Genomic DNA, 8,613 nt, shown 5'->3' with positions numbered 1-8,613 from the left:
CGACAGTGATGAGGACCCTGGGAGAAAGACGGGGAGTGCACACTGATGTGCAAGAAGCAACAGAGTGCACAGGCAATGGACCTTCCTAGCTGACAACAACTGAAGTGATTTGCCCCTCATCTGAAAGAAATAAATAAGCTGAATCTAGTGTCATAATCAATATGAGTGTTGTGGTTAACTTTATCTGGGGGAATGGGGGATAACATTTAAAACAAACAAAAAATAAAGTATCTTTGTTTTTCCATACTACACAGTCTCTCGCTTGGTGGGATGAAAACGGCACTTCTGCAGTGACAATGGGTGACGTCACAGTCACTTGGTCCATATTTTTTTCCATAGTCTATGAGTAGGTAATGATAGCAGGGCATTAGGAGACCCTGAGAGAGGGAGATGTGTGGGTGGATTTAGGATATTCTGCATTCCAAGGTGGCAATTTATTACTCTAAAATGAGGAGAGAAATAAAAAGGCCGCAGGGAACATAGAGTAAAAGAACAGAACAAGACATTTTGAATATAAATATACCTACATTTGAGGTATATCTTATACCAACACATGTATACTTAATAAAATCATCAATTGCCCGACTTTATCTTGTGACTGTTTAACTCAAATTTAATTATTCAAGTTGGTAACTTCTGGCTGGACTACCGGTATCTGCCATCAGACCCCTGCAACTCATTCAGAATGCTGCAGCTTTTCTGATCTTCAACCTCCCCAGACACTTCCACGTCACTCCCTTGCTCACTACCCTCCGCTGGCTGCCTGTTATAGCTCGCATCAAATTTAAAACATTAGTCCTAGCATACCAGGCAGTCAAGGGATCAGCCTCAGCATACCTCCACAAGATATTCAAACCCTACATGCCAGCCAGATCCCTCCGTTCTGCTACCTCAGGACGCCTGGCACCTCCCCCTCTTCGCACCTGCACTTACAGAACACGTCTCCTGTCTGTTCTAGCCCCACGATGGTGCAAATGACCTCCCCGTGGAGGTCAGAACAGCTGAGACACTGACCCATTTCAAGCGGCGACTGAAGACTCACCTCTTCAGGCTGCACCTCTCCCCATCCCTCCCTACCTCCCTGTAATCTCTTAAATGACTGTAAGCTTAGGGTTGTAACTAGGTAGCTGTTTCATAGGTGACTTAGTTAATGCACCTGTCTTAACTACTTAACTACTGCTTGTATTTTTCCATAGACCGCATTGTTGCTGTTCTCGTTTGTGTTAGTGTTAATCAGTTTAACCTTCAGGGTCCAAGTTGAACTATGCGGTTGTTCCCTGCACTTGGACCGGTACTTCTCTCTAGGGTTTTCGTCATACTTGTTCCTGGTTATGGTTATACACTTTGTTTTACATCGCTCTGGATAAGAGCGTCTGCCAAATGCCTGTAATGTAATGTAACTGAGTGGGAAAACTCTTGAATTCTGAGTTTGAATCTTGAAAATGTTGAGGGATATAAAACAGAACCTTGTTCAGCCTACATTTAAGAGATTATGTAGCTATACTGTTTTGGCTTCAGCTTTAGGACTCCACCAACAAACATTGATATTAGTCTAGCTTAGCGTTTCTCAAAGGGGGCTGTCTGAGATAGCAAGGGGGCGCTGGAAGCACAATAGATGAGAGGGGGGCGTTGTGGCCATTACGGGGGGCATTTGCCCAATGTTAATGGTTGAACACGGGGGCAAACTGACAGGTAGCCTCTAAGGTCCGAGGGAAAATAAATCACAATGACCACAATTAAAAAATAGAATTTCGACTTCACAGATGCCTGCATTCCGCTCACAGTTCTGTGGCTCCGCCGGTAAAAACACAGAGAGGATGTTACGCATACGCAACACAGCAGGATTAGCCTAGCTGGCTAGCTAGCTCATAGGCAATAGATTCTTAGGTGTTCATAACTAGCTAGTTAACGGTATATAGTTACATATGGTAGGGCAGGCTAATGTCGCAGGCCCCGGTTAAATTCAGCAGTCGTTGTTTTCAAATATTTTCACTGTACTCGATTGCTTTTATTATTGCAAGTACCATTTCCTTGTGTGTATACTCCTTTTTGTGTGACCTCGTCAACATAGATACAGACTGACGTTGCATTGTCACAATGTAGCTTGTGTTTTTGCAACATGCTTTCATTCCCATTATTTTTGTCCTCTCAATCATTGTTGGCTTTGGTTCTTTATAAATATTTTTAAATAGCCTAATGCCAGTTTGGTGTCATAAGACCCAAATTGTCCTTTTTCACCAGCTAGTAGCCGGCTAGCCGTCTTTCACTTGCATTCTTTCACCTACCCTGTGGCTGGAATCACCTAGCGTAAATGCGGGGAATAGCTATGTAAAGACAGTACTATACAGTACAGTGTAGTCTGAATAACAAAAAAAACACACATTTTGAATAAAGCACAATTGAGTTTATTTTGGAGTCCACCATCATGTCAGAAATCAGATTGTCCGTCACATTGCCAGTACCGATACGCAACACAAAGCACACTGACAAATTCACGAACTGAAACTTTATTACCGTAGCTTCGTGGGCTAACGTTAAACAGACTAGCAACTCAACGTACCATATAGAGTACACAGCAACACATATCACAGGCATATGAGGGTGATTTTAACTGACCCAAATTTGTGCAACATTGCCCTCTCTAGTCAAACACGGGGGGCTGTGCTCAAATCCTGAGATTCCAGCCCTGAATTAATTTTATGATTTCTGCACAGTTAGCTAGCTGCTGCTGCTGGACATCATAACTAGCCTGTGCGGCTCAGATGTCCAGCAGCTGGCCAGCTGTGCAGAAATCATGAAATTAATTTCCCGCTGGACATCATCAGCTTCACGGGCTTGACCCTTCATGTCCAATCAAACATAAATAAACATAATACATTAAATAAAGATTGTACATGTCATCATTGTACAAAATGGCACAGAACAAGAAAAAATGCTGCCAGTACTCCGTAGTTTACCTCGACTTCATACCATCTCCTACCAACCCTCAACCTCCGATGTGTTTGGTGTACGAACAAGTTGTCTCGAATGAGGCTATGGAACCGTCACGCCTTAAGGAGCATTTATGCAAAATTCCCCCAGACAAAACCGGTAAGGGGTGTCCGTATTTCGAGGGCCTTAAGGAGAAACATGCCAAGCGTACCACGATCAGAAGTTTGTTTGCCAAAAAATCTAGCCAGGATGACAGCAAACTTTTAGCATCTTACAACATTGCTCTGCTTATAGCTAAATGTGGCTCCATTCACTATGGGAGAGAAACTGGTACTGCCTGCCATAAGGGAGGTTATGCCCACTGTCCTGGAGCATGATCCCACGCAAATAATCAAGTCCATTCCACTGAGCAACGATACTGTGGCAAGGAGGATTGATGAAATGGGCCAGGATACAGAGGAGCAGCTGTGCAGCATCCTGAGACAGAATCTGTTCTGCATACAGCTGGACGAGACCACAACCTCTGACAACAGTGCATTGCTCATGGCTTATGTTTGCTATGTAGCCTCCAGGGAAATAGCTGAGGAGTTCCTCTTTGCAAATTATTTAGAGACGGACACCAAAGGCCATACTATCTTTAACACCTTGGATGCATATCTCAAGGAGAAGAACATCCCGATCACCAACATCCTTGCGTGCGCCACTGACGGTGCCATCGTTGGTCGGTACCGTGGATTCACTACTTTGCTGAAGGAGAAGGTCCTGCACATCCTCACTGTGTGCTGCACCGACACAATCTGGTTGCGAAGCACATCAGTCCACCTCTCCACGATTCGCTGAGTGCTACAGTCAAGGCCATAAATAAAATTAAAGCGCATGCCCTGAATGAAAGACTGTTTGGGCAACTATGTTGCAAGAACAACAAAACTTTTGTGCGTCTGCTTCTCCACACCAAAGTCCGCTGGCTCTCAAAAGGAAACTGCCTTGCGCCGCTTTTGCGAGCTGTATGACACTGTCGAGGAGTTCCTTGACAGAGTCGACCCCACTCTCAGCGAACGAGTGAGGTCATACAAATGTGACATCCATTACTTGGCTGACATATTTAACAAATTGAATGAGGTGGCCCTCAAACTGCAGGGAAAGGCAGTCACCCTTGTCCATGCCAAGGCCGTCATCCGCAGCTTCACCAACAAGCTGGAGCTGTATAGGCAGAACATTGGCAGGAGACAATTCATACATTTCCCTCAATTGACCAAGGTGAGATAATGAATAATTTTACGGAGTGTCTATATGCACCCCGGTGAGAATAGTCACACGGCAGCTATTCGGCTATTTACACCCTGCCCCACAAGAAACGTAAACACTGTGTTGCATGCATGGTTGCACGTCACTTTATGACATAAGTCGATAACTACGTGCTATGCCTCAATGGCTGAAGGCGCCAACCGCCAAAGTGGGATACAAATATAAAAGGTAGGGTACATTAAATACAAAATATACCCTTTCCAACAATGCTATGTTTTCTTTGTATAATTCAATTAAAATGATCCAATGCGCAGAATTGTTCTATGCTTAGCCAACGCTAGCTAGATGTTAGTTAGCCAAGTTGAAGCTAGTTAATTTGGCAATAGTTAGCTAGCCGAAGGCACACAGTAATCTTGCTAACTAGTGTTAGCACTAGCTAGCTACTACAGTTGAACGTGTTTGGGCAAAATTTGAAACTTTCACTGCGCCTAAGAAAGCGCCATCTTCTCTGTTTCATTTGTTTCATTTGTTCCAACTTCGCGGCCAATCGGAGGCCGCCCTTGTTTAAACTTCTCGAGTTTACATGCTTTTTGCGCCCAATCAGACGGCCCGCTTGTTTCAACTTCATCACGTGGTATCGGCTCTCCCTTCCGCTGTTTCAAATGGCACTTCAGGAAGTGCCGTAGATCGCCGGAGTTCTGCGACAGGAGCGCGGTTTTAGTAAGTTTTTGAATTAATTTTACTTTAATAATATAGAAACGTTCATATTTACGTGTTCGCAGTGTTTAGAACTGGCTAGCCAGCTGGTTGTCACGCCGTTTTTCTCTCGTTTAAAAGCAGCGTTAGCGTTTATATCATCTAAAATGTCAGCTAGCGATATTAGCTAAGGAGCACGGTTTAGTAAGTTTTTGAATTAACTCTATATTAAAAACATGGAAACGTTCATATTTGCGTGTTCGAAATGTTTATAACTTGCTAGCCAGCTGGCTGTCACGCCCTTTTTCTCTCTTTTAAAAGCAACTTAAGCGTTTAAATCACCTAAAATGGCAGCTGGTAATATTAGCTAACGAATGAATGAATGAATAATCAATCATTCAATAACTTTGCAGTTATGTCAGCGCGTTACGTGTGCGTTTTTACCTATGAAATATGTCGTAAGACAAATTTGGCATTCCTGTGCTTCATTTTTCATTATAAAACGTAGCATTCTCTTGCTTGCAATGTGGATATCTGCCTGGTTTGTTAACCCTCCTGTTCTGTTCATTTTTTAGTTACAGCAATAATGTTCCCGGGTCAATCTGACCCAGTGCATGTTTAAACATCCAAAAGTTGTCAGAAACTCAAAAATCCTAATGAACATTGTTTGGGTACCTCATTGCTAACAATTCAATCAAAATTTAGTGCAATGGTGTTATTCACCTCTCACAGATCATGGTTTCATTAGGATAATTCACTCGTTTTTCATAAAAAAATACATGTTCAAACTCTTTTTTCTGTATATTGGAAAACCTAGATATAAAATACACTAGTTTTACATAACATTTAATTTTTTAAATTTGTTTTACATTTTTAAACATTTTTTTTCATGGGGTGATGTTGCTAAATAGAGATGAGACACCTCTTCTGTTCAGGGTCAAATTGACCGGTTCACTTAAAATCAAGCCAAATGAGTCATAAGGATTTTATTGAAAGTAAACTTTATTTATGCAATGTTTAGAATGTTTAGAAATGAAGAAATGAACAAAAATGAACAAGAGTGTGTGTGTGTGTATCTGTGTGTCTACACAGCACAAGAGTGACATGTCGTCACGTTATGCTTTTTGCAAATGAATTTTGCACGTTGCACATGTCGTGCTCATCTTGACGTCATGCAGACCTGGCACCTCTTCCACTTCCTTCTTCCCCCAGCAGCAACCTAGAAAGATGAGGGAGATGATTATTATGTCTTTTTGCTGATCCCGATCCCCTGACATGCACGCATGCACGCGCGCGCACACACACACACACACCACACACACACTTACTTACCTCAGGCACTGGTGTACTAGGTGCAGCCCTCTCCTGGATCTCCCTCACTGTGGCTGCAGTGGCTGGGGTCCTTGTGCTGCCTCTGTTGTATATGCAGTACCACGAATGCCTTCCCCAGCTTCTCGTGGAAGATGCGCCTCTTATACAGCTTTGACACGTTCCACTCAGGAAAAATCTCCATCCAGATGATGAATGCAGTGTAGGCCGATACATCAATTATGTTATAAAAGATGCCTAAAGGCCAGCACGCAGTCATTTGCTTGGTGCTGTAGGACCCCGTTACCTTGTCCAAGTTGTTCCATCCCCCCTTTGGTGGCATTGTAATCTAGGATCATGCTTGGTTTCTGGTCCTCTCTGGTGCTGATTTTGGCATTTTTATGGAGAGTGCTCATGAGACACTAGGGCTGTGGTGTCTGTGAAGACAAACTTGGACAATTGAGGGGCCCTATACTTGATCACCAACAGTTCAGCATATCTGCACTATCTCGCACTTTACAGGTGAGGTAGGGATAATGGATAATAAGGAGAAAGAGTGTTTGTATGTATGTGTGTATTTGTGTGTGTTAGATTGGGGTGAAATGTGTGTGTGTGTGTGTGTGTATCGGCATGTATTACTATCTTTGTGAGAACCAAATGTCCCCACAAGGATAGAAGGATGAGGAAAATTACGCAAGGTGGGGACCTTTTGCTGGTCCCCACAAGTTCAAGAGACTGCTTTAGGGTTAGGAATAGGGTTAGGCATGTATTGGTTGGGGTTAGGGTTAGGGTTAGAGGTTACGGAATGAATGTAAGTCAATGGGAAGTCCTCACAAGTATAGCAATACAAACGTGTATGTGTGTGTCTGTGTGTGCGTGTGTGCATGCGGGTGTGTGTGTGTGTGTGTGTGTGTGATTGGGGAGAAATATGGTGGGAGGGAGTAGGAAATACCTTATGTCTCACATCTGCAAAGAAAGAAATGGTCTAAATTTAACTCTTCTGACCCCTTTTAGCCTCCACTTTCACTGCCGGGTCAAATTGACCCGAACAGTATCTCTGTGATATAAACATACAGGGGGGGTTTGCAAATACATGAAATGAACGTTTTTTCATTTAAAATGTTGATTACACTAATTAAGGCCAGTAGAAGAAGTTTCATACTGAAAAAATTTTTTTAAGTATTTTTCCTAGATTTTCAAACTTTAAAAAGGGTCAATTTGACCCGCAACATAACAGGAGGGTTAACCAGAATTAGTCATGTTAAACGGTTTTCTGGTCAGTTCATTATTAGCTAATACTATTAATTTAATCGTTTATGTCCAAAGGTTTAAAAGATGTGGCATGACAGTACAGTAGACAAACGTTTCACGTGATTTACAACAGTGTAACTGTGTTTTTGCATAGGTCTATCAAAGAGTAATGACCTCTCAGTAGCTTCTTTAAAAATACAGGTGTTTAAATTTCATGAACGGAACTTAAAATGTAAGCACTACAATGGAGTGTGAGTACCTGTGTGTCTGGACACGCCGAGGGACCCCTACAAGTCAAAGGGCAGGAGCAGGAATTGAGCGGGTTCCATAAAATATTGCTTTCTGCGGCAGGTGCTCTTGTTGCAATTTTGCAGAAAATGCAACTGATTGATAACCTCTTTCGGCTATGTCAAGTGGCTTCGTAGACAGCCAGCCCAGCCTGGGACTCGGACGGACGCCGCAGTCCAGTACATCAGGCGCAGAGACCAGGAGCACATTGCTGTGATCAGAATTAAACAGCGTCTCATTTGAATGCACGACTGACACAAATACACACGTTTTTCTTAAAAGAACTTTATTTTTCCTACGTCTTCGCAAAGCCGATCCTGCCGAAGTCCCGAGTAGAGGTCCCGCAGCCCCTGCTTCCGGCTCCGATGAAGAGGAAGGCGGGCCCCAGCCACAGCGGTCCTTCCGGGCCACCGAGGCCTGCCTCGCAAAGTTCTGAGGTGAGATGGTGTATCTTTATAGTTTGTTTTTAACGCTGGGTTAAAAGAATTTGACGCAAAACTCATTGTAACACGTTCTCTTTTTTCTGCAGCTGCCGCTTCCTGAGAGTTGGCGTGCGGCCTTCTCGAGGGAACAGCGGGAGCGGATTGGTCGGGCGCTGTATGTATTGTATGAGAAATGTACTGGATCAATAAACATGCACGGATGAAGTGCTAAAAGCCAATACTGCGTCTGTGAATGCATTCTACTAGCAATAGAATTGACTGTTCGGGCTGTTTCGTTGACATTTCAAGTGGCACATTTACAGACTATTGGTTGTACTGTATTCAACATTCACCTTTGTGCATTCAACTTTACAATTCCTGACATTCCATATTTCAAGTGACCTGGATTCATTCATTATGTCATTTACACTAGTTGACATTTGTGACATTTATTTTCTTTTTCCCTGCATGT

General features: G+C 43.1%; 1 long non-coding RNA gene and 1 pseudogene across 2 annotated transcripts; both read left to right on the top strand.

Moving 5' to 3' along the window:
• Window positions 1–2,912: 2,912 nt before the first annotated feature.
• On the top strand, window positions 2,913–4,165 carry LOC135258028 (protein FAM200C-like; annotated as a pseudogene).
• A 495-nt stretch (window positions 4,166–4,660) lies between these two features.
• On the top strand, window positions 4,661–8,372 carry LOC135256979 (uncharacterized). 2 transcript variants are annotated; one of them, XR_010330560.1, is made up of 4 exons: window positions 4,906–5,413; window positions 7,418–7,932; window positions 8,031–8,156; window positions 8,249–8,372. It is a non-coding gene; the product is annotated as an uncharacterized LOC135256979 (long non-coding RNA). The 2 variants fall into 2 exon arrangements; XR_010330559.1 differs by lacking the exons at window positions 4,906–5,413; window positions 7,418–7,932 and adding an exon at window positions 4,661–4,896.
• The last annotated feature ends 241 nt before the right edge of the window (window positions 8,373–8,613 follow it).

Source organism: Anguilla rostrata, chromosome 6, assembly GCF_018555375.3.
Source record: "Anguilla rostrata isolate EN2019 chromosome 6, ASM1855537v3, whole genome shotgun sequence".
Classification (NCBI taxonomy): Eukaryota; Metazoa; Chordata; class Actinopteri; order Anguilliformes; family Anguillidae; genus Anguilla; species Anguilla rostrata.
This window is presented reverse-complemented; position numbering and strand designations above follow the sequence as displayed.